Here is a 26,908-nt window from a genome sequence, read left to right on the forward strand (position 1 = left end):
ACACCCGACTCGGCCTCCCACGCCTCCCTCAGGAAAAACAAACACAAAGAGACTCCCAAAAGAAAAGAACTCAGACACACACGCTCCTGAAAGAGAAGCTGCCCCTTTGGCTGCCTGAGGACAAAAGGCTAGCCGCAAAGCCCAGAGTGGACCGGAACGCTCCTTTCTGCGCAGACGTCAAGGGTGTACGTGGGTGCAAGCGGGTGGGGATGAAAAAAAGAGAGCGATGGGAGGGAAAGAGCAGCTGCACCAACAGCAGCAGCTTGGAGAATGCGGGTATCGATCCCGCTACCTCTCACATGCTAAGCGAGCGCTCTACCATTTGAGCTAATTCCCCCTCTACCTCCAAGGTGCCCCACCCCCTCCGCCACCCGCTGTTAACTCAGCACAAACCCCCTCCAGAGAGCTCTTCACCCCGCAAAACAAATTACCTTTACACTTGCCCAGAACCTTGGAAAGGACTCAGCAAGGACACGTGACATAGCAAACAACGCTGCTTCCCTTTCTTGCCTTTAAACAAAATACATCTGTCCAGAGACCATCAGAGAAAGTCACACACGCCCGTGCCTTGCACACCCACACATACCTAACGCCTCCCTTCATGACAACAAGAAGAGAAAAAACTGCCAAGTAAAGGGGACGAGTTGCCTCCCTGCCCGCCTATTCCGTGCACAGGCCAAGGACAGCAAAGCTTCAGATAACCTACGGATAGCCCGGCAGCTCCTTGACAGAAATTCCGCCAGATCGCGCTTCTAGCAATTCTCCGCCAGAAGCCTTTTACACACTCTCTGCAATCACGGTTGCCCCAGAAGAAATCCCAGCTCTACAAATGTGATGGACCAAAGCCCCAAAAGGAAAGAAATGGAACCGCGCCCTCACACTCCTCCATAAAATGACCTTTATGACGCAGAGGAACCATGGACAAAGGGAGAGCAAACCATGGAAACGCACACGTTGCTACAACCATGAGCAGAATAGCCCGCCGTCAGCAGCGCACACGATCGGTTGAGCCTGAAGGACAAGGGACTCTCAGCGACTAAAGGGCCTTTTCTTTTCCCCCTACGTTCTCCTCCTCCCTGCCACCAGAAACTAAGTCCCCCCGGCACCTCTGCCCCACGCAAAAAACACCGAGGACAGCTTGGGGACATAGCTTCGGCCAGTCCATTTTATGACAGAGGCGCCCCGCTACCAGGGTGACAAATGGCACTTCCGAAGCCTGACATCGATAGCTCCATGTCTACGCTGTGAGTGCGGGAGGGCGAAGAAAAAGGAACTCTGCCTATGAAGGCGTAAACCGTGGCCTAGATCCTTGGAAGCAGGTGTGGTAGAGGAAAGTAGTGGCAAGTGGTGCTTTAAATGCAGCAGATTTCCATCGGCCTGTCTCGCACGAATGGAGTAAAACAGGGCAATGGGCAGAGTGGGAGCGCTAAAGAAGAGCGTGTAACAAAGGAAACAAAAGCCAGTTCCTTCGAGCTGGAGTTGAACCAGCGACCTAAGGATTCCCAGGAGAATTAAACCTACAGTCCTCCGCTCTACCAGCTGAGCTATCGAAGGAAGACAGGAACAAAGAGCCCACAGTGACTCAAGGTGTCAGGCAGAAGTGCCACTGGCACTAACGACTAATTATAGGCTTGCCCGTGCCCAGCCCTTGAAAGGAAGAAGCCACACACACCTATCCCTTCATCCTCACGGCTGCTCCGGTTGCTGGGTAGCCGCCTCGTCTACCCTCAATTCACCCAACGGGAAGCCCGCACACATATACCGCTCAAAGGCTCCCTAACAGGCACGGCACGCAGACAACGCCGCAAGGGAAGAACGGAACGCCGGGGGCGCGACGCTAGCCCTGCCTGCTAGCCGGGACGCCGCATCCTCCCGCTGACCCAGAAGCACGCGCAGCACACCGCTGGGACCCCAGCCCTGATTCCCACCCAGAATAGGGACGGTGGTGCAAGGGAAAACCCCTCCGACGCCGGAGCTTCCTGCCTGGCTCGAAAGGGGCCTTTGAAAACACAACTTTTTCTCAGCCCATTTCCCTTCCCCTTCGTCAATAATTGACACATTCCCACTCCCACCCTTTCACACCCGACTCGGCCTCCCACGCCTCCCTCAGGAAAAACAAACACAAAGAGACTCCCAAAAGAAAAGAACTCAGACACACACGCTCCTGAAAGAGAAGCTGCCCCTTTGGCTGCCTGAGGACAAAAGGCTAGCCGCAAAGCCCAGAGTGGACCGGAACGCTCCTTTCTGCGCAGACGTCAAGGGTGTACGTGGGTGCAAGCGGGTGGGGATGAAAAAAAGAGAGCGATGGGAGGGAAAGAGCAGCTGCACCAACAGCAGCAGCTTGGAGAATGCGGGTATCGATCCCGCTACCTCTCACATGCTAAGCGAGCGCTCTACCATTTGAGCTAATTCCCCCTCTACCTCCAAGGTGCCCCACCCCCTCCGCCACCCGCTGTTAACTCAGCACAAACCCCCTCCAGAGAGCTCTTCACCCCGCAAAACAAATTACCTTTACACTTGCCCAGAACCTTGGAAAGGACTCAGCAAGGACACGTGACATAGCAAACAACGCTGCTTCCCTTTCTTGCCTTTAAACAAAATACATCTGTCCAGAGACCATCAGAGAAAGTCACACACGCCCGTGCCTTGCACACCCACACATACCTAACGCCTCCCTTCATGACAACAAGAAGAGCAAAAACTGCCAAGTAAAGGGGACGAGTTGCCTCCCTGCCCGCCTATTCCGTGCACAGGCCAAGGACAGCAAAGCTTCAGATAACCTACGGATAGCCCGGCAGCTCCTTGACAGAAATTCCGCCAGATCGCGCTTCTAGCAATTCTCCGCCAGAAGCCTTTTACACACTCTCTGCAATCACGGTTGCCCCAGAAGAAATCCCAGCTCTACAAATGTGATGGACCAAAGCCCCAAAAGGAAAGAAATGGAACCGCGCCCTCACACTCCTCCATAAAATGACCTTTATGACGCAGAGGAACCATGGACAAAGGGAGAGCAAACCATGGAAACGCACACGTTGCTACAACCATGAGCAGAATAGCCCGCCGTCAGCAGCGCACACGATCGGTTGAGCCTGAAGGACAAGGGACTCTCAGCGACTAAAGGGCCTTTTCTTTTCCCCCTACGTTCTCCTCCTCCCTGCCACCAGAAACTAAGTCCCCCCGGCACCTCTGCCCCACGCAAAAAACACCGAGGACAGCTTGGGGACATAGCTTCGGCCAGTCCATTTTATGACAGAGGCGCCCCGCTACCAGGGTGACAAATGGCACTTCCGAAGCCTGACATCGATAGCTCCATGTCTACGCTGTGAGTGCGGGAGGGCGAAGAAAAAGGAACTCTGCCTATGAAGGCGTAAACCGTGGCCTAGATCCTTGGAAGCAGGTGTGGTAGAGGAAAGTAGTGGCAAGTGGTGCTTTAAATGCAGCAGATTTCCATCGGCCTGTCTCGCACGAATGGAGTAAAACAGGGCAATGGGCAGAGTGGGAGCGCTAAAGAAGAGAGTGTAACAAAGGAAACAAAAGCCAGTTCCTTCGAGCCGGAGTTGAACCAGCGACCTAAGGATTCCCAGGAGAATTAAACCTACAGTCCTCCGCTCTACCAGCTGAGCTATCGAAGGAAGACAGGAACAAAGAGCCCACAGTGACTCAAGGTGTCAGGCAGAAGTGCCACTGGCACTAACGACTAATTATAGGCTTGCCCGTGCCCAGCCCTTGAAAGGAAGAAGCCACACACACCTATCCCTTCATCCTCACGGCTGCTCCGGTTGCTGGGTAGCCGCCTCGTCTACCCTCAATTCACCCAACGGGAAGCCCGCACACATATACCGCTCAAAGGCTCCCTAACAGGCACGGCACGAAGACAACGCCACAAGGGAAGAACGGAACGCCGGGGGCGCGACGCTAGCCCTGCCTGCTAGCCGGGACGCCGCATCCTCCCGCTGACCCACAAGCACGCGCAGCACACCGCTGGGACCCCAGCCCTGATTCCCACCCAGAATAGGGACGGTGGTGCAAGGGAAAACCCCTCCGACGCCGGAGCTTCCTGCCTGGCTCGAAAGGGGCCTTTGAAAACACAACTTTTTCTCAGCCCATTTCCCTTCCCCTTCGTCAATAATTGACACATTCCCACTCCCACCCTTTCACACCCGACTCGGCCTCCCACGCCTCCCTCAGGAAAAACAAACACAAAGAGACTCCCAAAAGAAAAGAACTCAGACACACACGCTCCTGAAAGAGAAGCTGCCCCTTTGGCTGCCTGAGGACAAAAGGCTAGCCGCAAAGCCCAGAGTGGACCGGAACGCTCCTTTCTGCGCAGACGTCAAGGGTGTACGTGGGTGCAAGCGGGTGGGGATGAAAAAAAGAGAGCGATGGGAGGGAAAGAGCAGCTGCACCAACAGCAGCAGCTTGGAGAATGCGGGTATCGATCCCGCTACCTCTCACATGCTAAGCGAGCGCTCTACCATTTGAGCTAATTCCCCCTCTACCTCCAAGGTGCCCCACCCCCTCCGCCACCCGCTGTTAACTCAGCACAAACCCCCTCCAGAGAGCTCTTCACCCCGCAAAACAAATTACCTTTACACTTGCCCAGAACCTTGGAAAGGACTCAGCAAGGACACGTGACATAGCAAACAACGCTGCTTCCCTTTCTTGCCTTTAAACAAAATACACCTGTCCAGAGACCATCAGAGAAAGTCACACACGCCCGTGCCTTGCACACCCACACATACCTAACGCCTCCCTTCATGACAACAAGAAGAGCAAAAACTGCCAAGTAAAGGGGACGAGTTGCCTCCCTGCCCGCCTATTCCGTGCACAGGCCAAGGACAGCAAAGCTTCAGATAACCTACGGATAGCCCGGCAGCTCCTTGACAGAAATTCCGCCAGATCGCGCTTCTAGCAATTCTCCGCCAGAAGCCTTTTACACACTCTCTGCAATCACGGTTGCCCCAGAAGAAATCCCAGCTCTACAAATGTGATGGACCAAAGCCCCAAAAGGAAAGAAATGGAACCGCGCCCTCACACTCCTCCATAAAATGACCTTTATGACGCAGAGGAACCATGGACAAAGGGAGAGCAAACCATGGAAACGCACACGTTGCTACAACCATGAGCAGAATAGCCCGCCGTCAGCAGCGCACACGATCGGTTGAGCCTGAAGGACAAGGGACTCTCAGCGACTAAAGGGCCTTTTCTTTTCCCCCTACGTTCTCCTCCTCCCTGCCACCAGAAACTAAGTCCCCCCGGCACCTCTGCCCCACGCAAAAAACACCGAGGACAGCTTGGGGACATAGCTTCGGCCAGTCCATTTTATGACAGAGGCGCCCCGCTACCAGGGTGACAAATGGCACTTCCGAAGCCTGACATCGATAGCTCCATGTCTACGCTGTGAGTGCGGGAGGGCGAAGAAAAAGGAACTCTGCCTATGAAGGCGTAAACCGTGGCCTAGATCCTTGGAAGCAGGTGTGGTAGAGGAAAGTAGTGGCAAGTGGTGCTTTAAATGCAGCAGATTTCCATCGGCCTGTCTCGCACGAATGGAGTAAAACAGGGCAATGGGCAGAGTGGGAGCGCTAAAGAAGAGCGTGTAACAAAGGAAACAAAAGCCAGTTCCTTCGAGCCGGAGTTGAACCAGCGACCTAAGGATTCCCAGGAGAATTAAACCTACAGTCCTCCGCTCTACCAGCTGAGCTATCGAAGGAAGACAGGAACAAAGAGCCCACAGTGACTCAAGGTGTCAGGCAGAAGTGCCACTGGCACTAACGACTAATTATAGGCTTGCCCGTGCCCAGCCCTTGAAAGGAAGAAGCCACACACACCTATCCCTTCATCCTCACGGCTGCTCCGGTTGCTGGGTAGCCGCCTCGTCTACCCTCAATTCACCCAACGGGAAGCCCGCACACATATACCGCTCAAAGGCTCCCTAACAGGCACGGCACGAAGACAACGCCGCAAGGGAAGAACGGAACACCGGGGGCGCGACGCTAGCCCTGCCTGCTAGCCGGGACGCCGCATCCTCCCGCTGACCCACAAGCACGCGCAGCACACCGCTGGGACCCCAGCCCTGATTCCCACCCAGAATAGGGACGGTGGTGCAAGGGAAAACCCCTCCGACGCCGGAGCTTCCTGCCTGGCTCGAAAGGGGCCTTTGAAAACACAACTTTTTCTCAGCCCATTTCCCTTCCCCTTCGTCAATAATTGACACATTCCCACTCCCACCCTTTCACACCCGACTCGGCCTCCCACGCCTCCCTCAGGAAAAACAAACACAAAGAGACTCCCAAAAGAAAAGAACTCAGACACACACGCTCCTGAAAGAGAAGCTGCCCCTTTGGCTGCCTGAGGACAAAAGGCTAGCCGCAAAGCCCAGAGTGGACCGGAACGCTCCTTTCTGCGCAGACGTCAAGGGTGTACGTGGGTGCAAGCGGGTGGGGATGAAAAAAAGAGAGCGATGGGAGGGAAAGAGCAGCTGCACCAACAGCAGCAGCTTGGAGAATGCGGGTATCGATCCCGCTACCTCTCACATGCTAAGCGAGCGCTCTACCATTTGAGCTAATTCCCCCTCTACCTCCAAGGTGCCCCACCCCCTCCGCCACCCGCTGTTAACTCAGCACAAACCCCCTCCAGAGAGCTCTTCACCCCGCAAAACAAATTACCTTTACACTTGCCCAGAACCTTGGAAAGGACTCAGCAAGGACACGTGACATAGCAAACAACGCTGCTTCCCTTTCTTGCCTTTAAACAAAATACATCTGTCCAGAGACCATCAGAGAAAGTCACACACGCCCGTGCCTTGCACACCCACACATACCTAACGCCTCCCTTCATGACAACAAGAAGAGCAAAAACTGCCAAGTAAAGGGGACGAGTTGCCTCCCTGCCCGCCTATTCCGTGCACAGGCCAAGGACAGCAAAGCTTCAGATAACCTACGGATAGCCCGGCAGCTCCTTGACAGAAATTCCGCCAGATCGCGCTTCTAGCAATTCTCCGCCAGAAGCCTTTTACACACTCTCTGCAATCACGGTTGCCCCAGAAGAAATCCCAGCTCTACAAATGTGATGGACCAAAGCCCCAAAAGGAAAGAAATGGAACCGCGCCCTCACACTCCTCCATAAAATGACCTTTATGACGCAGAGGAACCATGGACAAAGGGAGAGCAAACCATGGAAACGCACACGTTGCTACAACCATGAGCAGAATAGCCCGCCGTCAGCAGCGCACACGATCGGTTGAGCCTGAAGGACAAGGGACTCTCAGCGACTAAAGGGCCTTTTCTTTTCCCCCTACGTTCTCCTCCTCCCTGCCACCAGAAACTAAGTCCCCCCGGCACCTCTGCCCCACGCAAAAAACACCGAGGACAGCTTGGGGACATAGCTTCGGCCAGTCCATTTTATGACAGAGGCGCCCCGCTACCAGGGTGACAAATGGCACTTCCGAAGCCTGACATCGATAGCTCCATGTCTACGCTGTGAGTGCGGGAGGGCGAAGAAAAAGGAACTCTGCCTATGAAGGCGTGAACCGTGGCCTAGATCCTTGGAAGCAGGTGTGGTAGAGGAAAGTAGTGGCAAGTGGTGCTTTAAATGCAGCAGATTTCCATCGGCCTGTCTCGCACGAATGGAGTAAAACAGGGCAATGGGCAGAGTGGGAGCGCTAAAGAAGAGAGTGTAACAAAGGAAACAAAAGCCAGTTCCTTCGAGCCGGAGTTGAACCAGCGACCTAAGGATTCCCAGGAGAATTAAACCTACAGTCCTCCGCTCTACCAGCTGAGCTATCGAAGGAAGACAGGAACAAAGAGCCCACAGTGACTCAAGGTGTCAGGCAGAAGTGCCACTGGCACTAACGACTAATTATAGGCTTGCCCGTGCCCAGCCCTTGAAAGGAAGAAGCCACACACACCTATCCCTTCATCCTCACGGCTGCTCCGGTTGCTGGGTAGCCGCCTCGTCTACCCTCAATTCACCCAACGGGAAGCCCGCACACATATACCGCTCAAAGGCTCCCTAACAGGCACGGCACGAAGACAACGCCGCAAGGGAAGAACGGAACGCCGGGGGCGCGACGCTAGCCCTGCCTGCTAGCCGGGACGCCGCATCCTCCCGCTGACCCACAAGCACGCGCAGCACACCGCTGGGACCCCAGCCCTGATTCCCACCCAGAATAGGGACGGTGGTGCAAGGGAAAACCCCTCCGACGCCGGAGCTTCCTGCCTGGCTCGAAAGGGGCCTTTGAAAACACAACTTTTTCTCAGCCCATTTCCCTTCCCCTTCGTCAATAATTGACACATTCCCACTCCCACCCTTTCACACCCGACTCGGCCTCCCACGCCTCCCTCAGGAAAAACAAACACAAAGAGACTCCCAAAAGAAAAGAACTCAGACACACACGCTCCTGAAAGAGAAGCTGCCCCTTTGGCTGCCTGAGGACAAAAGGCTAGCCGCAAAGCCCAGAGTGGACCGGAACGCTCCTTTCTGCGCAGACGTCAAGGGTGTACGTGGGTGCAAGCGGGTGGGGATGAAAAAAAGAGAGCGATGGGAGGGAAAGAGCAGCTGCACCAACAGCAGCAGCTTGGAGAATGCGGGTATCGATCCCGCTACCTCTCACATGCTAAGCGAGCGCTCTACCATTTGAGCTAATTCCCCCTCTACCTCCAAGGTGCCCCACCCCCTCCGCCACCCGCTGTTAACTCAGCACAAACCCCCTCCAGAGAGCTCTTCACCCCGCAAAACAAATTACCTTTACACTTGCCCAGAACCTTGGAAAGGACTCAGCAAGGACACGTGACATAGCAAACAACGCTGCTTCCCTTTCTTGCCTTTAAACAAAATACACCTGTCCAGAGACCATCAGAGAAAGTCACACACGCCCGTGCCTTGCACACCCACACATACCTAACGCCTCCCTTCATGACAACAAGAAGAGCAAAAACTGCCAAGTAAAGGGGACGAGTTGCCTCCCTGCCCGCCTATTCCGTGCACAGGCCAAGGACAGCAAAGCTTCAGATAACCTACGGATAGCCCGGCAGCTCCTTGACAGAAATTCCGCCAGATCGCGCTTCTAGCAATTCTCCGCCAGAAGCCTTTTACACACTCTCTGCAATCACGGTTGCCCCAGAAGAAATCCCAGCTCTACAAATGTGATGGACCAAAGCCCCAAAAGGAAAGAAATGGAACCGCGCCCTCACACTCCTCCATAAAATGACCTTTATGACGCAGAGGAACCATGGACAAAGGGAGAGCAAACCATGGAAACGCACACGTTGCTACAACCATGAGCAGAATAGCCCGCCGTCAGCAGCGCACACGATCGGTTGAGCCTGAAGGACAAGGGACTCTCAGCGACTAAAGGGCCTTTTCTTTTCCCCCTACGTTCTCCTCCTCCCTGCCACCAGAAACTAAGTCCCCCCGGCACCTCTGCCCCACGCAAAAAACACCGAGGACAGCTTGGGGACATAGCTTCGGCCAGTCCATTTTATGACAGAGGCGCCCCGCTACCAGGGTGACAAATGGCACTTCCGAAGCCTGACATCGATAGCTCCATGTCTACGCTGTGAGTGCGGGAGGGCGAAGAAAAAGGAACTCTGCCTATGAAGGCGTGAACCGTGGCCTAGATCCTTGGAAGCAGGTGTGGTAGAGGAAAGTAGTGGCAAGTGGTGCTTTAAATGCAGCAGATTTCCATCGGCCTGTCTCGCACGAATGGAGTAAAACAGGGCAATGGGCAGAGTGGGAGCGCTAAAGAAGAGAGTGTAACAAAGGAAACAAAAGCCAGTTCCTTCGAGCCGGAGTTGAACCAGCGACCTAAGGATTCCCAGGAGAATTAAACCTACAGTCCTCCGCTCTACCAGCTGAGCTATCGAAGGAAGACAGGAACAAAGAGCCCACAGTGACTCAAGGTGTCAGGCAGAAGTGCCACTGGCACTAACGACTAATTATAGGCTTGCCCGTGCCCAGCCCTTGAAAGGAAGAAGCCACACACACCTATCCCTTCATCCTCACGGCTGCTCCGGTTGCTGGGTAGCCGCCTCGTCTACCCTCAATTCACCCAACGGGAAGCCCGCACACATATACCGCTCAAAGGCTCCCTAACAGGCACGGCACGAAGACAACGCCGCAAGGGAAGAACGGAACGCCGGGGGCGCGACGCTAGCCCTGCCTGCTAGCCGGGACGCCGCATCCTCCCGCTGACCCACAAGCACGCGCAGCACACCGCTGGGACCCCAGCCCTGATTCCCACCCAGAATAGGGACGGTGGTGCAAGGGAAAACCCCTCCGACGCCGGAGCTTCCTGCCTGGCTCGAAAGGGGCCTTTGAAAACACAACTTTTTCTCAGCCCATTTCCCTTCCCCTTCGTCAATAATTGACACATTCCCACTCCCACCCTTTCACACCCGACTCGGCCTCCCACGCCTCCCTCAGGAAAAACAAACACAAAGAGACTCCCAAAAGAAAAGAACTCAGACACACACGCTCCTGAAAGAGAAGCTGCCCCTTTGGCTGCCTGAGGACAAAAGGCTAGCCGCAAAGCCCAGAGTGGACCGGAACGCTCCTTTCTGCGCAGACGTCAAGGGTGTACGTGGGTGCAAGCGGGTGGGGATGAAAAAAAGAGAGCGATGGGAGGGAAAGAGCAGCTGCACCAACAGCAGCAGCTTGGAGAATGCGGGTATCGATCCCGCTACCTCTCACATGCTAAGCGAGCGCTCTACCATTTGAGCTAATTCCCCCTCTACCTCCAAGGTGCCCCACCCCCTCCGCCACCCGCTGTTAACTCAGCACAAACCCCCTCCAGAGAGCTCTTCACCCCGCAAAACAAATTACCTTTACACTTGCCCAGAACCTTGGAAAGGACTCAGCAAGGACACGTGACATAGCAAACAACGCTGCTTCCCTTTCTTGCCTTTAAACAAAATACACCTGTCCAGAGACCATCAGAGAAAGTCACACACGCCCGTGCCTTGCACACCCACACATACCTAACGCCTCCCTTCATGACAACAAGAAGAGCAAAAACTGCCAAGTAAAGGGGACGAGTTGCCTCCCTGCCCGCCTATTCCGTGCACAGGCCAAGGACAGCAAAGCTTCAGATAATCTACGGATAGCCCGGCAGCTCCTTGACAGAAATTCCGCCAGATCGCGCTTCTAGCAATTCTCCGCCAGAAGCCTTTTACACACTCTCTGCAATCACGGTTGCCCCAGAAGAAATCCCAGCTCTACAAATGTGATGGACCAAAGCCCCAAAAGGAAAGAAATGGAACCGCGCCCTCACACTCCTCCATAAAATGACCTTTATGACGCAGAGGAACCATGGACAAAGGGAGAGCAAACCATGGAAACGCACACGTTGCTACAACCATGAGCAGAATAGCCCGCCGTCAGCAGCGCACACGATCGGTTGAGCCTGAAGGACAAGGGACTCTCAGCGACTAAAGGGCCTTTTCTTTTCCCCCTACGTTCTCCTCCTCCCTGCCACCAGAAACTAAGTCCCCCCGGCACCTCTGCCCCACGCAAAAAACACCGAGGACAGCTTGGGGACATAGCTTCGGCCAGTCCATTTTATGACAGAGGCGCCCCGCTACCAGGGTGACAAATGGCACTTCCGAAGCCTGACATCGATAGCTCCATGTCTACGCTGTGAGTGCGGGAGGGCGAAGAAAAAGGAACTCTGCCTATGAAGGCGTAAACCGTGGCCTAGATCCTTGGAAGCAGGTGTGGTAGAGGAAAGTAGTGGCAAGTGGTGCTTTAAATGCAGCAGATTTCCATCGGCCTGTCTCGCACGAATGGAGTAAAACAGGGCAATGGGCAGAGTGGGAGCGCTAAAGAAGAGCGTGTAACAAAGGAAACAAAAGCCAGTTCCTTCGAGCCGGAGTTGAACCAGCGACCTAAGGATTCCCAGGAGAATTAAACCTACAGTCCTCCGCTCTACCAGCTGAGCTATCGAAGGAAGACAGGAACAAAGAGCCCACAGTGACTCAAGGTGTCAGGCAGAAGTGCCACTGGCACTAACGACTAATTATAGGCTTGCCCGTGCCCAGCCCTTGAAAGGAAGAAGCCACACACACCTATCCCTTCATCCTCACGGCTGCTCCGGTTGCTGGGTAGCCGCCTCGTCTACCCTCAATTCACCCAACGGGAAGCCCGCACACATATACCGCTCAAAGGCTCCCTAACAGGCACGGCACGAAGACAACGCCGCAAGGGAAGAACGGAACGCCGGGGGCGCGACGCTAGCCCTGCCTGCTAGCCGGGACGCCGCATCCTCCCGCTGACCCACAAGCACGCGCAGCACACCGCTGGGACCCCAGCCCTGATTCCCACCCAGAATAGGGACGGTGGTGCAAGGGAAAACCCCTCCGACGCCGGAGCTTCCTGCCTGGCTCGAAAGGGGCCTTTGAAAACACAACTTTTTCTCAGCCCATTTCCCTTCCCCTTCGTCAATAATTGACACATTCCCACTCCCACCCTTTCACACCCGACTCGGCCTCCCACGCCTCCCTCAGGAAAAACAAACACAAAGAGACTCCCAAAAGAAAAGAACTCAGACACACACGCTCCTGAAAGAGAAGCTGCCCCTTTGGCTGCCTGAGGACAAAAGGCTAGCCGCAAAGCCCAGAGTGGACCGGAACGCTCCTTTCTGCGCAGACGTCAAGGGTGTACGTGGGTGCAAGCGGGTGGGGATGAAAAAAAGAGAGCGATGGGAGGGAAAGAGCAGCTGCACCAACAGCAGCAGCTTGGAGAATGCGGGTATCGATCCCGCTACCTCTCACATGCTAAGCGAGCGCTCTACCATTTGAGCTAATTCCCCCTCTACCTCCAAGGTGCCCCACCCCCTCCGCCACCCGCTGTTAACTCAGCACAAACCCCCTCCAGAGAGCTCTTCACCCCGCAAAACAAATTACCTTTACACTTGCCCAGAACCTTGGAAAGGACTCAGCAAGGACACGTGACATAGCAAACAACGCTGCTTCCCTTTCTTGCCTTTAAACAAAATACATCTGTCCAGAGACCATCAGAGAAAGTCACACACGCCCGTGCCTTGCACACCCACACATACCTAACGCCTCCCTTCATGACAACAAGAAGAGCAAAAACTGCCAAGTAAAGGGGACGAGTTGCCTCCCTGCCCGCCTATTCCGTGCACAGGCCAAGGACAGCAAAGCTTCAGATAACCTACGGATAGCCCGGCAGCTCCTTGACAGAAATTCCGCCAGATCGCGCTTCTAGCAATTCTCCGCCAGAAGCCTTTTACACACTCTCTGCAATCACGGTTGCCCCAGAAGAAATCCCAGCTCTACAAATGTGATGGACCAAAGCCCCAAAAGGAAAGAAATGGAACCGCGCCCTCACACTCCTCCATAAAATGACCTTTATGACGCAGAGGAACCATGGACAAAGGGAGAGCAAACCATGGAAACGCACACGTTGCTACAACCATGAGCAGAATAGCCCGCCGTCAGCAGCGCACACGATCGGTTGAGCCTGAAGGACAAGGGACTCTCAGCGACTAAAGGGCCTTTTCTTTTCCCCCTACGTTCTCCTCCTCCCTGCCACCAGAAACTAAGTCCCCCCGGCACCTCTGCCCCACGCAAAAAACACCGAGGACAGCTTGGGGACATAGCTTCGGCCAGTCCATTTTATGACAGAGGCGCCCCGCTACCAGGGTGACAAATGGCACTTCCGAAGCCTGACATCGATAGCTCCATGTCTACGCTGTGAGTGCGGGAGGGCGAAGAAAAAGGAACTCTGCCTATGAAGGCGTAAACCGTGGCCTAGATCCTTGGAAGCAGGTGTGGTAGAGGAAAGTAGTGGCAAGTGGTGCTTTAAATGCAGCAGATTTCCATCGGCCTGTCTCGCACGAATGGAGTAAAACAGGGCAATGGGCAGAGTGGGAGCGCTAAAGAAGAGCGTGTAACAAAGGAAACAAAAGCCAGTTCCTTCGAGCCGGAGTTGAACCAGCGACCTAAGGATTCCCAGGAGAATTAAACCTACAGTCCTCCGCTCTACCAGCTGAGCTATCGAAGGAAGACAGGAACAAAGAGCCCACAGTGACTCAAGGTGTCAGGCAGAAGTGCCACTGGCACTAACGACTAATTATAGGCTTGCCCGTGCCCAGCCCTTGAAAGGAAGAAGCCACACACACCTATCCCTTCATCCTCACGGCTGCCCCGGTTGCTGGGTAGCCGCCTCGTCTACCCTCAATTCACCCAACGGGAAGCCCGCACACATATACCGCTCAAAGGCTCCCTAACAGGCACGGCACGAAGACAACGCCGCAAGGGAAGAACGGAACGCCGGGGGCGCGACGCTAGCCCTGCCTGCTAGCCGGGACGCCGCATCCTCCCGCTGACCCACAAGCACGCGCAGCACACCGCTGGGACCCCAGCCCTGATTCCCACCCAGAATAGGGACGGTGGTGCAAGGGAAAACCCCTCCGACGCCGGAGCTTCCTGCCTGGCTCGAAAGGGGCCTTTGAAAACACAACTTTTTCTCAGCCCATTTCCCTTCCCCTTCGTCAATAATTGACACATTCCCACTCCCACCCTTTCACACCCGACTCGGCCTCCCACGCCTCCCTCAGGAAAAACAAACACAAAGAGACTCCCAAAAGAAAAGAACTCAGACACACACGCTCCTGAAAGAGAAGCTGCCCCTTTGGCTGCCTGAGGACAAAAGGCTAGCCGCAAAGCCCAGAGTGGACCGGAACGCTCCTTTCTGCGCAGACGTCAAGGGTGTACGTGGGTGCAAGCGGGTGGGGATGAAAAAAAGAGAGCGATGGGAGGGAAAGAGCAGCTGCACCAACAGCAGCAGCTTGGAGAATGCGGGTATCGATCCCGCTACCTCTCACATGCTAAGCGAGCGCTCTACCATTTGAGCTAATTCCCCCTCTACCTCCAAGGTGCCCCACCCCCTCCGCCACCCGCTGTTAACTCAGCACAAACCCCCTCCAGAGAGCTCTTCACCCCGCAAAACAAATTACCTTTACACTTGCCCAGAACCTGGGAAAGGACTCAGCAAGGACACGTGACATAGCAAACAACGCTGCTTCCCTTTCTTGCCTTTAAACAAAATACACCTGTCCAGAGACCATCAGAGAAAGTCACACACGCCCGTGCCTTGCACACCCACACATACCTAACGCCTCCCTTCATGACAACAAGAAGAGCAAAAACTGCCAAGTAAAGGGGATGAGTTGCCTCCCTGCCCGCCTATTCCGTGCACAGGCCAAGAACAGCAACAGCTTACTGCCCTAGGGTAACATTTTCAAAAGCAGATTGTAATTCTGAGAGCTCAGTTGGTGAGTGCATGGGCCAGATTTTCAGAATTGCTGAGTACTTTCAGCTTCCATTGACATAAGATGGAGTGGTAAGTGCTCAGCAATTCAGAAATGCAAGCCCAATGTGTCTTAGGCAGCACACCTAATCAGTTGCCACTTCTGAAAACCTTAGCCTTGCCCACTCTATACACACCAGACCTCTGTGTATCCCTCTCCCACTCAACCATTTTTCCTTCAAAGGCATGATTTGTCATAGATCCCATAAACTAACGGTATCTGAAGCACTGAAATACTTTTCTTTGGATGGATAAGACTATGCAAAAGAAGTGTGCCATGTGTTTGAGATCATTATTAACCATAAACCAATTACCTACTTGTAATTTGTACAAACCTGGATGCATTTTGAACCCACCGAGTGTTTCATATTTGAAACTAAATCGAACATGGCAACAATATGCTGGCGATAACTTTCATCTCTTAAAAAAAAAAGAATACCTGAACCCTATTTAGTCTTATGGAGGATTTTAAAGTTGTGCATAATTTAGTATAGTGTTCATACCTTTCAGAAAGATTCTGGCTGCAAGCCAGTAGTTTATATGATTAAGATCATTTAGGCTTTCTATAATACCAAGAGAGTTTTCACATTTGTCAAGTGAACTGCTTCTGTTTCTTTTATTCTGCAATCTTTATGCCTATTACAGCTTGCTGCATGTAATTTTTACACTAAGAGTTTTCTAAGCCTCATCTATATAACAAGCCTTCTAAATTATTATAAACATTTTCATTCTGCACAAAAGCTTTTCAGTTGTGCAAGTACTTTTTGTTATTTCCTGGTCAGAAATCCCTGCTAAATTACTGTGGTTGGAAGGGAATCTAACACTGTGATTCAGGTTTGCCACCTACTGATGCTAAACTATTAGTGTTTCCATTTCTGTATATTGACATGTGACTGCAATCTGTAACACCTCCCGCCACCCTGAATTTTCCAAGCTGAATTTGAGCCACATGACTCCCCATTAAAAGAAGTCACTGAGAGTCATGGAACTAAAATTCCATGCACTGCTCTGAAAATGCTCATCCTCACATGCCACACAGAGCGTGGGGCTCCCCCGCCACATCTTGTATGTTAAAGGCTTAACATAAAAAAGAATCACAAACGCTTTTTACTGGGATTCAAGAAGGGACCTCTGGGTGTTAGGCACCCTTCCCTCATTAAAAGTCAATGGGAATCAGGCACTTAGCTCCCTTAGGCTTCTTTGGAAATCCCAGCCATAAGAAATAAATGTAATGCTCATACAAGCAGCTGGATTGACAGCCCCAGAAAATTAAGTCCTCTGTTTAGCTACAGAACATGCAGAGGTAATGTGTTCACCTCTGCCCTGCCAATATACCTAAATTCTGATTTGAAAGGACTAGCCACATCTGCGGATGAGACGGCAATTCAGTCTCCATGTCCATTCACTTCTTGGTCTTTCTGACAGGGCTGCCAATTATTGCTGATTGTGAAGGTATGGAAAGAAGAAATGAAAGATAATGCTACACAACAGCAGCAAAGGGCTCTGGGTATGGTTACTTCCTAGCTTTTCAACTGCCTGAGAAATTGGAGCCTTTCTGTTTCTAAAGGAAAACACACAGGGCCTAATGCAGACCCAGTGTTGGAGTGGCACCTGCTGGCACTCACGAAACCTGAGTTTGGCCCAGTTTATTAAAAGCAGGTTTTTTCTTGGCACACAGCGGATAAGCAGCCACTGCAGAGCTTCCCCCAGCAATGTATGGGGTCACTCCCCACACTCACATGGGGCAACGAGACTGGCATCAAAGGCAGAGTGGAGGCATTGAGCGGGGGAGGCACTACAGGAGACCAGATCTGAGATGAGGGTTAGGGCAGAGCTGGAAAGGGCTTTGAAGACACGAACATGGAAGCCCCGGGGAGGCTTTGCACTTTCCCCACAATCCATCAGCTCTGAAGCACAGTGTGAGACGATGCCTGTGTGATAGTGGACAGTTTGGTGTTCTTTGGCTTTGCTATTTTCATACCACATTTCCTCAACGGTGAATGGCATAGAAATGCTTTTCCCCTACTAGCATTTTTTTCTCTAAAAGACATACACCTTCCTTCAAGGTCTAATACAATGTTTCAGGAAATCCCTTTGCTTACCTTACCAGTGCACAATCAAAATCCTGCCGAGTCTGTGCATGAGCATCCTAAGAACTGGAGAGGGCGACCATTCACTAGAACTGGGGAGGAGGGAAACGGGAAGTTTAGCTCACTTTATATACAGAGAGCCAAATTCAGCTCTGGATCACACCAGCGTAAATCTGGAGTGATTCTATAGAAATCAGTGGAGTAAATCCAGATTTACAGTGATGTAACCTAGAGCAGAATTTGGCCCAACAATTTGATTTCCACAGTTTATAATGTGATGATTTGATAATGGCCCAGGTTTCTGTCACTTACCCGGTCACAGCACAAGTCAGAATGGTAGACCAAGTTTGCAGCCATGTCAGTGGAGAAAAACTGCAACCACTTAAACTGTTCCATAAATCATTCACTAATTTCTTCAGTATCTCGGGGCACTGCATAATAAATGAACATAATGAATGATATACTGCAGGAAAGCCCTATGGCTATGTAGTGAATATGACTCGTAAGTGAAGATCAAATGACTATTTTTATGAACAATTAATGACCATTTAATAGCCACTAAACTTGGTAAATGGCTCAATTTAAAAAACAAAAGCGGTGGGGCATACAAAAGTCACTGGAATTGTGGGGCTGGTGACTGTCACAGCCTGGCAGAGGCTCTGCAGAGGGTGCAGTTTGTCTCAGGTCCTTGCTGGTGCACAGCAGACATCAGGAGTTTCACCTCAGGTACCTGCCTTCAGGGGAATGGAAGGAGAATTTATGAGCTGAGAGCCTGGGGCCCAAAAGGCACTCCAGGTGCAGGTGCTATTCTCACTCGTCACCCCCAGCACCCAGGAATCAGAGGAGGTCTCGACCAGGTCCCAACAAAATTTGTCTTGCTGGGAAAAGCTTGGTTGGTGACCAAAGCCCTGTCCCAACTGCAGCTCCATCTGATTTAAAGAATAGAATTTATACCAATTAGAGACCCGTTCTCATAAGACAAAAATTCATGTTTAATCCCTGTGCTGGAGAATTTAAACATGGCTGTGGCCCAGTGGAGACCAGACAGTATGGAGAGGCCAAACCATGGTTTGTAGTTGACTTTGCCTTAGATTTCTTCCTGGGCTAGTGCATGATTTCTTCCTTCTTTAACCTGATGTAATTACTGGGACTGCTCCCTGCTGGAATGCGTGGAGTGCCACAAGTATGCCTCATGTTCCATGAATCAGAGGCAAGCACTGTAGGTGTCTCAGCAGCAAGGCCTTGTAGACATTAGCCCTGGTGGGTCCCAATAGCCACTCAGACGTATGGCTAAGGGAAAGGGTATTTTACTAGGGCTGGCAGGAAAGGAAAAGATTGCAAAGACCTGAGATACAGAAGCTTCAACAGCTACAATTCAAAGTGAGCAATAGTGGCTCTTGTTTGGGCTCCTGGGGCAGTCTAATCCAGAGTCATGGCTCTTCAGTGCTTGGGGTGTCACTCCAGTCCAGTCTCTATTCAAGCAAATAGGAGCTTGTGGGTTTCCAGGCCAGACTCAGTTAGGTCTCTCATTGGGGCTCCTCTGCACTGGCTCCCTGCCCAGCTGCTGCTGCTCCCCTATAAGTCCCACACTGATTTGCACCTAGCTGTGATGTCTGGCACTCACAGACAGTTCTACAAGCAGCTCTACATACAGTTCCAGGAGTTCCTCTCTGCATCTTGCTTCTCTGCAACTCCTAGCTCACCATGCAGCTGCTACTTCCTAAAACAGTTTGTGATGGGGCAGGGAAACTGCTGCCTGGCACAGCAGGAGTTAAAGAAAACCGTTGGGTTCAGCTAGCCCCACCCCATTATACCTGCAGCCAATGCCAGGCCTGGAGGGGGGAGAAAAGAGGGGAGCCTGGCTCAGTTGAGGACTGATTTGTGAGGAAGCAGGAGCTCTCTGTTGGCCTGCCTGAAGAAGTGGATCAGCAACCTGCCAGACAATGTAGCCACTGGAGGCAAGTAAGCTTTCCCCTGCCAAGAGGAGTCTGTAGATGAGTCCCAACTGTGGGGCAACTGGACTAGCATGGCCAACTATAGAGACTTTAGTAGGAAGTAGCCCAGAGAAACTGGTCTTGACCCATCTCCCCTGCTTAGGGATTGAACTACACAGGTCCCTGGGCTGGGACCTGGTGGAGAGGGAGGGCCCAGATTTCCCTCCCCCCCCACCACCTTCTCTGACCAGTAATCTAGACACTAGGCCACCTGGCCACTGAAGACCCTATCACAGGACCTAATCCTTTCCTTGGTCAGGACCTTTTCCTTCCCTGGCCAGGAGGAAGAGAGGTGTGTAGTGGGGAAAGGAGTGCTGCTGGGAATAGTAGTCCCCTGTTTAGCAGATGTACCACACTGGTATAATGTGTTTTGCCCATTGTTTTGGTTTAAATTAGGCATAAGTATTGCAAAGCCAATCTATTTCTTTCCTTTCTGGGGGAAGGAGGCATGTGGTGAGGGTGGATCTTTGGAGGAGGATGGCATAGTTTTCAGGTGGCTCTTTCTGGTAATGTGAGTGAGACTAGATGTACTGTGCCCTGTGCAAAGTGGGTGTCAAATGCTACTAAATCAGATGGGTGGAGTTTTACACTCAAAGTGCAACTCACTTGCACTGGTGTAAATGACTCACCAGAGGCTCTATTCTCCATCATGTTCCAGCTCTGCAGGAAGGTTAAAGGGGTGCAGCAGGAACCTGTGTTGCACAGTCACAGAGGAAGTTAAGTTAGCTGGAGGAAGGATTGGTACAGTGGAACTCCACTCCTTCACACATACCCCAAAGCAATCCTGCCATGTCTGATTCCTTCCCTGAACACCAGAGGGGTGACTGCACAGGAGCTGGTTCTGCTTCCTCTGCTGGGCCTTTATCAACAGAGAGCTGTCCTTCATCAGGGGATGTTTCCCCTGGCCAGCTACAGTCAGAACTCATCTATTTTATGTCCCACAAGTGACACAGAATGGACACATTCTCTGGGCATTGGAAAGCCAGGGCCACTGTTTATAAGAACTTGATTTCAAATAGCTGGTAAAGGTGCTGAGCACTTGAGAGGTGCCGTAATGAATGGACATGACTGTTGATCTGGAGCCCCAACTGATATAGGTCCCCTGAAATGGAGGGGTAGGATGTCAAGGGCAGCAAAGTTTCAGCGTACTCCTCCCACCATCACAGACCAGAGGCTGGAGGCCAGTACAGCTGAATGGGTCTAACTGTCAAACAATGGAACTACCATCTTAGGTGACCTGGCTGGCCAACTGGAAAAGACTTCAGAGGTCCTCAAACAAAAACAGTTGGTCAGGAGGGTAACTAGGTTCAGGCACACCCAGGGAGGGTGGAATGTTGAGAACAGGGTGCTTCCCTGAGAAGGGGGAGCAGCTTGGGAACATCTCTCTAAAGAAGGTAAACAGAGACCCAAATGGGTCCCAAGAGCTCCTTGGCTTCCCAAAAGAACACAAGTTGAGTCTGTTCCATTCCTGTAACTTGAGGGAAGCCCACCTAACATACCTGTAGCAAGGCATCCAATTAAATGAGTCTAAACATACACATAGGCTGGCTGTTTTTAAAAAAAATCTCTTATGCTGTTAGGGGGCTTATTCCTTCACCCACTTACTTCCCTGGTCCTTCTTGCATGAACAGAGAGCAACAATACCCAAAGTCCAAAGGTGCAAACAATTTGTTTATTGGGGTGAACTTCCAGCAAGCATGATTCCAGTTTCCTTCCTTAGTATCCTCCTTCCCAGCTCTGACACCACAGAGCCTTGCACCTGTGTCCCTGTTCCCATTCCTGCCCTCATCAAAACATGATTCCAGTTTCCTTACCCCATTCCCTGTTCCCATTTTCCCCTCCCAACCCCACCCACTCATTTACTTCCTGATTGACTGCAGACTATATAGTAAAACTTGAGTTCTGCTTAGCTATACCTAACCAATCATTTTCCTGAAATTTAACTAACCAATCCTAACATTGTAACATGATTATGTAACCAATTATATCCCACCACCTTAATTAATTTACACCCAGCAAAATTAATTATACAGTAGACAGAAACAATCACAGAACCAGACAGAGATTATACAAACAGTAGCAAAGTGGGAACTATAATGACAAAACAATACAGAAGTGAGGATTTCACATCCCAGCTATTGATAAGTGAGTTCTTGCCATCTTTGACAGGATGCTATCAAACTAAGTTTCCTTTTACATTTTCTAGGCACTTCCCTTTCTCTGGAGGCGATAGGCATTATCAGGACAGGATTGTATTCCTAACAGCCCAATAGCATCTTCTTTCAATGTGACTAGTTTGGAATGTGAGGATGTGACCGTTGGCTTCCCAGCTTATGGCTGCCTCCGTTGCTTAGCCAAAGGCCTTAGCTTAAGAACAGGGCCTCACTCTGTCACAGTAAGAGAAGGCCCTTACACTGGCAGACAGTGATTTTGCTTCTTTCTTTTATACCTCTATAACTAGACAATTGATAAGAATACACCTAAATTCTTAGAGTATAGGCCTTTACAGACAGACCTGAATATCTATATCCTAACACTCCACCCCTTTTTTTTCTTTTTCTTTTGGGATCCTCCTGCCCAGGTATCCCTGGAAAAGCATAGGACATATGGCAACACATTTCCTGATAGGGCCAGGCATCAAGGTGGAAGGTGTCGATATTCCATTTGTCCCAGTGCCCCTTGTGTAGTACCATGCCCTGCACCTTCTCTCATACGGGCATACCACACCTATTCCAATTAGTGTTCCAGACTTCCCATTATAGTGGGCCTGAGAAGGTTGGGTCCGGGTTGTCTAGTACACTGCAGGGTTTGGAGGGCTTATTACATTACTTATAGGTTATCTCCCTATGCAACATAACACAAGTACAGTTAACAATACAAAATCCACAGCAACACCGAGTCCTGACCACAGCAGTATGATCCAACATCCGAGACACCCCCAAAACACTGCCTCTCCTCCTTCGACGGAGTCACAATCTTACGTGTCCAATTGCTGGTAGTTGCAACAAGCTGCTACTGCAAGTTTTGCATGCTTTTGTCCATATAATAAGTCCATTGAATGTTCACAGAGAAATGGGATATTGTCCAAACCAGCTTGACCACTTGGTATGGAATCAGGCAGTATGCCCTGGTTAGATTATTCACAGCAATAAGATTCACAGATCCATTTGTGCACCAAAGTCCAGATAGCAGCATGTAGATGTGTGTAGTTTGGTTATGGGCTGGTGTAATTGTGCCCCCAGTACTATGTACATTCCCAGCAAAACACCTTATACACAGGACACCCAATTGTCCACCCCTTGCATAGGCCATTGATCCTGCTCCTCTATAGTCATAGGAGAGGGGCACATCCAAACATCTTCTATTGATTTACACTATTTTACACACCCCTCCATTGATTCCCAGTGAGCTCTTCCCCTTCTCATTAGTTCCATAGGGCTTGTGGGGGCCACCTTAGTTGCCATTCCATTTCCAGGTACCATGGTAGCTATTACTCAGGTGCTGGCCTCCTAGTTGAGCATTTTGCATTCCCATACACATCTTCACCCAGGGTCAGCCTTTTGAAGCCATCCCCCACCCATGTCATGAGGTTTTCTGTTCATTAAAACACAACAATGCTAGCAACAAGACAAACACCACAGACAAACAACACAAAACATAGATCCATGGTATTCTGAGTTATTCTTCCACTGGCGCCAGCTTGCTTGTAGAGTGTCTGAAAAACAAAAGAAACAGTTTCCACCCCCATGGTGGGGACAGACTATTGCTTAATAATAATACCACTTTCTTTTACAAACTTCCTTGCTAATTGCAGGAAAAACAGAAGAATTACCTCCAGGCTGTCCTTATTTTGTTCTATAGTCAGGCTAGTGAATTACCCCACTCACTGGTCATTTATGAAATTCATGAGGTGGTGTACCTCAGTTTCCCCTCTTGTACAACAGACCATGTTTGCAATAGTTTCTCTGCTGTACCAAGCTTTAAGTTTATTCTCAGGTAATAGCTGAGACACAGCTTCAGACTTTAGCACTGTGTGTACACACACACCCTTAAGGTTAACCTGTCCCCCTTATTTTCAGGCTTGACTTGTTTTTTCACCTCCCTTTCCTGGAGGGCCATAATTTGAGTCTTCCAGCAGCTTGTTTGCTGACCAGATGTATTCATTATTTGCAGCTCCTTTGTGCCCATCAGCTAGGTAATTTTCATTTACACACAGAGGCTTACTAGCTTGCTTTTGGATCCAAAGCTGTTAGCTGTTTAGAGAGTCTTAAAAGGGAAACATTCCACTTCCACTAGAGTTCTGATTACTTTCCACTTTCATCTCCTGCTCCAAAACACACACAGATCTGAAAAAGAAAGCACAACCTATCGTGGCCCCTTTTGGAACCCTAATAGGATTTTAATTAAGTACCATGTTTTATTTGCATTTCTTTTACCCCTTCTCCAATATACACTGCACACGTCCTGGGAAAATACACATTCCTTCCATATAGTTTAACCTCCATAACATTATATTAGCCATATTAATTTTACACAAGGTGTAACTGCCTCCCCCATGCCCACAGAGTTTTCATGCACACCCACCAAAGCAACAATCTGATCCCCCCCAGAGCCACCCCAAGGCTCAGTGTTCCCATCATTCCTCCCCCTTTCCTTTTCTTTTACCACACAATTCTCTTTTGCCTAACATTTCTTGCACTGTGATTACTCTTTTTTACACAACTGTATCCCGATTACACTTCCATCTTGTACAACTAGACACAACCAGGGGCAGCCAAGTTAAGTTCCAATAGAAACCCCTTACATCCTTCAGTGATTTTGATTACGTTAACCTATAGTCAAATAATTTTGATCAGATTCTCTCTCTGCTTGCAGCAGTCCCTTATAGACCATTTCTGTGGGAAAAGGGCCCATTTTCCCTCAGAATAGCTGTAAAGGCTTCTGGGGACAGAAGCATAGTGGTGGTAGTAACCACTTTATGTGACCCCCTTGGATAATTTAATTACCAAGCTTCCATCCAATGTGACTGCACAGAGTTGCACATACAGTTACATTTATATAACTGCATTTTATCATTAAACAAACTTTCTTCTTGACATCTCACATAAGTATCCAAAGTACCCTCCATTAAAACTTCAGAAAAACAAGAGAGTGGAAAGGCAGGTTGCACTTTGCAACTTTTTTTTTCTTCCCCTTTCTCTCCACTCCTCCAGGACCAAGTACCAGCTCCAGTCTCTAAAGGTAGTCTGGTAACTCTGCTTTTGACTTTAAAGATGATTTGGCACAACAGGGTTTAACTACCCCTAACTAATTTACAACCCTTCAGCAGCCCTTGCTGAAGCAGCACCAAACTTGAAAGATTACTGGCAGCTTCCCATAATGCTGCCCTTACTTCAAACCTCTCACAAGCAGACTGAAGTGCCTCCTTTCCCCACAAGACATTCAGTCCCCATGGGCAGGGACCTTCTTCCACTACCCATATACCAAGGAGGGTGGGCTCCTCAGCCACCCCCCATCCCTCTGGGTCCCCTAACACTTTCTCCATCTCCTTTTTAATCTCATCCCAGGTTGACCCCTGCACCTGGTATGGGCCCTGGTTCTTCCTTATCCATTTATTCAAAAAATCCTTTCCCCTAGCTTGCCAGAACCCGCAACTGCCATCACGAGAGTTCGCGATACCCCCTCCAAGCAGCTGCGCGGACTGTTGGGGAGGGGGACTTACAGGCTGCCACTCACCTATCCAATGCGATGCATCCGAGTCACCGGCACCAAGATGTTAGGGGGCTTATTCCTTCACCCACTTACTTCCCTGGTCCTTCTCGCATGAACAGAGAGCAACAATACCCAAAGTCCAAAGGTGCAAACAATTCAATGTTTATTGGGGTGAACTTCCAGCAAGCATGATTCCAGTTTCCTTCCTTAGTATCCTCCTTCCCAGCTCTGACACCAGAGCCTTGCACTTGTGTCCCTGTTCCCATTCCTGCCCTTAGCAAAACATGATTCCCATTTCCTTACCCCCATTCCCTGTTCCCATTTTTGTTCTATTTGCTAATAAACGTATTTGTTTTAGGTGGGCTGCTTTTCATTATAGCATTGGTCACAGGCTCCCAAAGGGAAGTGTCCAGTTGGACCTGTGTGGTAATAAGCTATTGGCATAGGTGGGGTGCTATACACATCCCACTCTGGTGAAATTTTGCAGTTTTCTCACTTAAACAGGTTCAGGCACGAGGCCTGACAGCTGGTGGCGTGGCAGGGGGGCAGTGGCACTCAGACACCAGGAAGGGAACTAAGGTGCAAGCAGCCCCATAACTGTCACAGATACAGTTTTATTTTATAAATCAAAATCAGTAAACAAACAGTTTGACTTGTGTAACCAATGGTGGCCAAGCATGAAGGAGCATATGAATGTTTAGTATATCTGGCACATAAATACCTTGCAATGCCAGCTACAAAAGTGCCATGCGAACATCTGGTCTATTTCAGGTGACACTGTAAATAAGAAGCAGGCAGCATTATCTCACATAAATGTAAACAAACTTGTTTCTCTTAGCAATTGGCTGCACAAGAAGTAGGACTGAGTGGACTTGTAGGTTCTAAAGTTTTACATTGTTTTGCTTTTAGTGCAGTTATGTAACAAAAAACCAACATTTCTAAGTTGCGCTTTCATGATAGAGATTGCACTATGGTACTTGTATGAGCTGAATTTAAAAATACTATTTTATCATTTTTACGATACAAATATTTGTAATCAAAATAATATGAGCACTGTAAACTTTGTATTCTATTGTTATTGAAATCAATATACACCTCTACCCCAATATAATGTGGGTTCATATACAACGCGGTAAAGCTCCAACACCTGGCTCTGAGCAGCACGTTAAGGGTGCTGGGCCGGGCTGGGGCCCAGGGATTGGATAAGGGGCCGAGAGTCTCGGGGGCAGTCAGAGGCTCCCCTCACCCCACCCCTGGATCTGGGAGGCAGGAGCTGTGTGGGGGCACTTTTGGGGTGGCCACGCAGTGCCAGAGTGGCCTGGGGGATTAGTGGGGGCGGGAGCAGCCAGCTCCACTTCCCTCGCTCCGGCCCCAGCCGTGTCTGTCGGAGGAGAGGGCTTGGGGAAGGGATTCCCCCCGTACTCACCAGCAGAAGCGGAGCAGCCCGGCCCCAGCCTGCTCCACTCCGCCAGCTCCCAGCAGTGGCGCTCCGCTTCCCGCCACAGGTGAGCGCGGGACCTTTCCCAACCCACCTCCCCCGCCCCCCAGCAACACGGCTGGGACCAGAGCAAGGAAATTGGAGCGGGCTGGGGCCGCGTCGCTCTGCTTCCCGCTGCAGGTGAATACGAGGGGGGGGGCGTCCTTTCCACAACTTACCCGCACTCACTGGTGGCGGGAAGCGGAGCACCGCATCGGGGAGGTGGTGGAGTGGAGTGGGCTGGGGCCCTGTTGCTCCGCTTCCGGCCGCTGCTGGTGAGTGCCTGTCCTGGGGGGTGGGGGGGT

The 26,908-nt window shown here is 51.0% G+C and overlaps 15 non-coding genes across 15 annotated transcripts; all 15 read right to left on the reverse strand.

Moving 5' to 3' along the window:
- Positions 1-264: 264 nt before the first annotated feature.
- On the reverse strand, positions 265-337 carry TRNAA-AGC (transfer RNA alanine (anticodon AGC)). Its single transcript has one exon. It is a non-coding gene; the product is annotated as a tRNA-Ala (tRNA).
- A 1,127-nt stretch (positions 338-1,464) lies between these two features.
- On the reverse strand, positions 1,465-1,554 carry TRNAY-GUA (transfer RNA tyrosine (anticodon GUA)). Its single transcript is given in 2 exon segments — positions 1,465-1,500; positions 1,518-1,554. It is a non-coding gene; the product is annotated as a tRNA-Tyr (tRNA).
- Positions 1,555-2,342: 788 nt separating this feature from the next.
- Positions 2,343-2,415, reverse strand: TRNAA-AGC (transfer RNA alanine (anticodon AGC)). The gene has a single exon. It is a non-coding gene; the product is annotated as a tRNA-Ala (tRNA).
- A 1,127-nt stretch (positions 2,416-3,542) lies between these two features.
- TRNAY-GUA (transfer RNA tyrosine (anticodon GUA)) lies at positions 3,543-3,632 on the reverse strand. The gene is given in 2 exon segments: positions 3,543-3,578; positions 3,596-3,632. It is a non-coding gene; the product is annotated as a tRNA-Tyr (tRNA).
- A 788-nt stretch (positions 3,633-4,420) lies between these two features.
- On the reverse strand, positions 4,421-4,493 carry TRNAA-AGC (transfer RNA alanine (anticodon AGC)). The gene has a single exon. It is a non-coding gene; the product is annotated as a tRNA-Ala (tRNA).
- A 1,127-nt stretch (positions 4,494-5,620) lies between these two features.
- TRNAY-GUA (transfer RNA tyrosine (anticodon GUA)) lies at positions 5,621-5,710 on the reverse strand. Its single transcript is given in 2 exon segments — positions 5,621-5,656; positions 5,674-5,710. It is a non-coding gene; the product is annotated as a tRNA-Tyr (tRNA).
- A 788-nt stretch (positions 5,711-6,498) lies between these two features.
- On the reverse strand, positions 6,499-6,571 carry TRNAA-AGC (transfer RNA alanine (anticodon AGC)). The gene has a single exon. It is a non-coding gene; the product is annotated as a tRNA-Ala (tRNA).
- A 1,127-nt stretch (positions 6,572-7,698) lies between these two features.
- On the reverse strand, positions 7,699-7,788 carry TRNAY-GUA (transfer RNA tyrosine (anticodon GUA)). The gene is given in 2 exon segments: positions 7,699-7,734; positions 7,752-7,788. It is a non-coding gene; the product is annotated as a tRNA-Tyr (tRNA).
- Positions 7,789-8,576: 788 nt separating this feature from the next.
- Positions 8,577-8,649, reverse strand: TRNAA-AGC (transfer RNA alanine (anticodon AGC)). Its single transcript has one exon. It is a non-coding gene; the product is annotated as a tRNA-Ala (tRNA).
- Positions 8,650-9,776: 1,127 nt separating this feature from the next.
- On the reverse strand, positions 9,777-9,866 carry TRNAY-GUA (transfer RNA tyrosine (anticodon GUA)). Its single transcript is given in 2 exon segments — positions 9,777-9,812; positions 9,830-9,866. It is a non-coding gene; the product is annotated as a tRNA-Tyr (tRNA).
- Positions 9,867-10,654: 788 nt separating this feature from the next.
- Positions 10,655-10,727, reverse strand: TRNAA-AGC (transfer RNA alanine (anticodon AGC)). The gene has a single exon. It is a non-coding gene; the product is annotated as a tRNA-Ala (tRNA).
- A 1,127-nt stretch (positions 10,728-11,854) lies between these two features.
- Positions 11,855-11,944, reverse strand: TRNAY-GUA (transfer RNA tyrosine (anticodon GUA)). Its single transcript is given in 2 exon segments — positions 11,855-11,890; positions 11,908-11,944. It is a non-coding gene; the product is annotated as a tRNA-Tyr (tRNA).
- Positions 11,945-12,732: 788 nt separating this feature from the next.
- Positions 12,733-12,805, reverse strand: TRNAA-AGC (transfer RNA alanine (anticodon AGC)). The gene has a single exon. It is a non-coding gene; the product is annotated as a tRNA-Ala (tRNA).
- Positions 12,806-13,932: 1,127 nt separating this feature from the next.
- TRNAY-GUA (transfer RNA tyrosine (anticodon GUA)) lies at positions 13,933-14,022 on the reverse strand. The gene is given in 2 exon segments: positions 13,933-13,968; positions 13,986-14,022. It is a non-coding gene; the product is annotated as a tRNA-Tyr (tRNA).
- Positions 14,023-14,810: 788 nt separating this feature from the next.
- Positions 14,811-14,883, reverse strand: TRNAA-AGC (transfer RNA alanine (anticodon AGC)). The gene has a single exon. It is a non-coding gene; the product is annotated as a tRNA-Ala (tRNA).
- Between the last annotated feature and the right edge of the window lie 12,025 nt (positions 14,884-26,908).

Source organism: Eretmochelys imbricata, chromosome 2 (assembly GCF_965152235.1).
Source record: "Eretmochelys imbricata isolate rEreImb1 chromosome 2, rEreImb1.hap1, whole genome shotgun sequence".
Classification (NCBI taxonomy): Eukaryota; Metazoa; Chordata; order Testudines; family Cheloniidae; genus Eretmochelys; species Eretmochelys imbricata.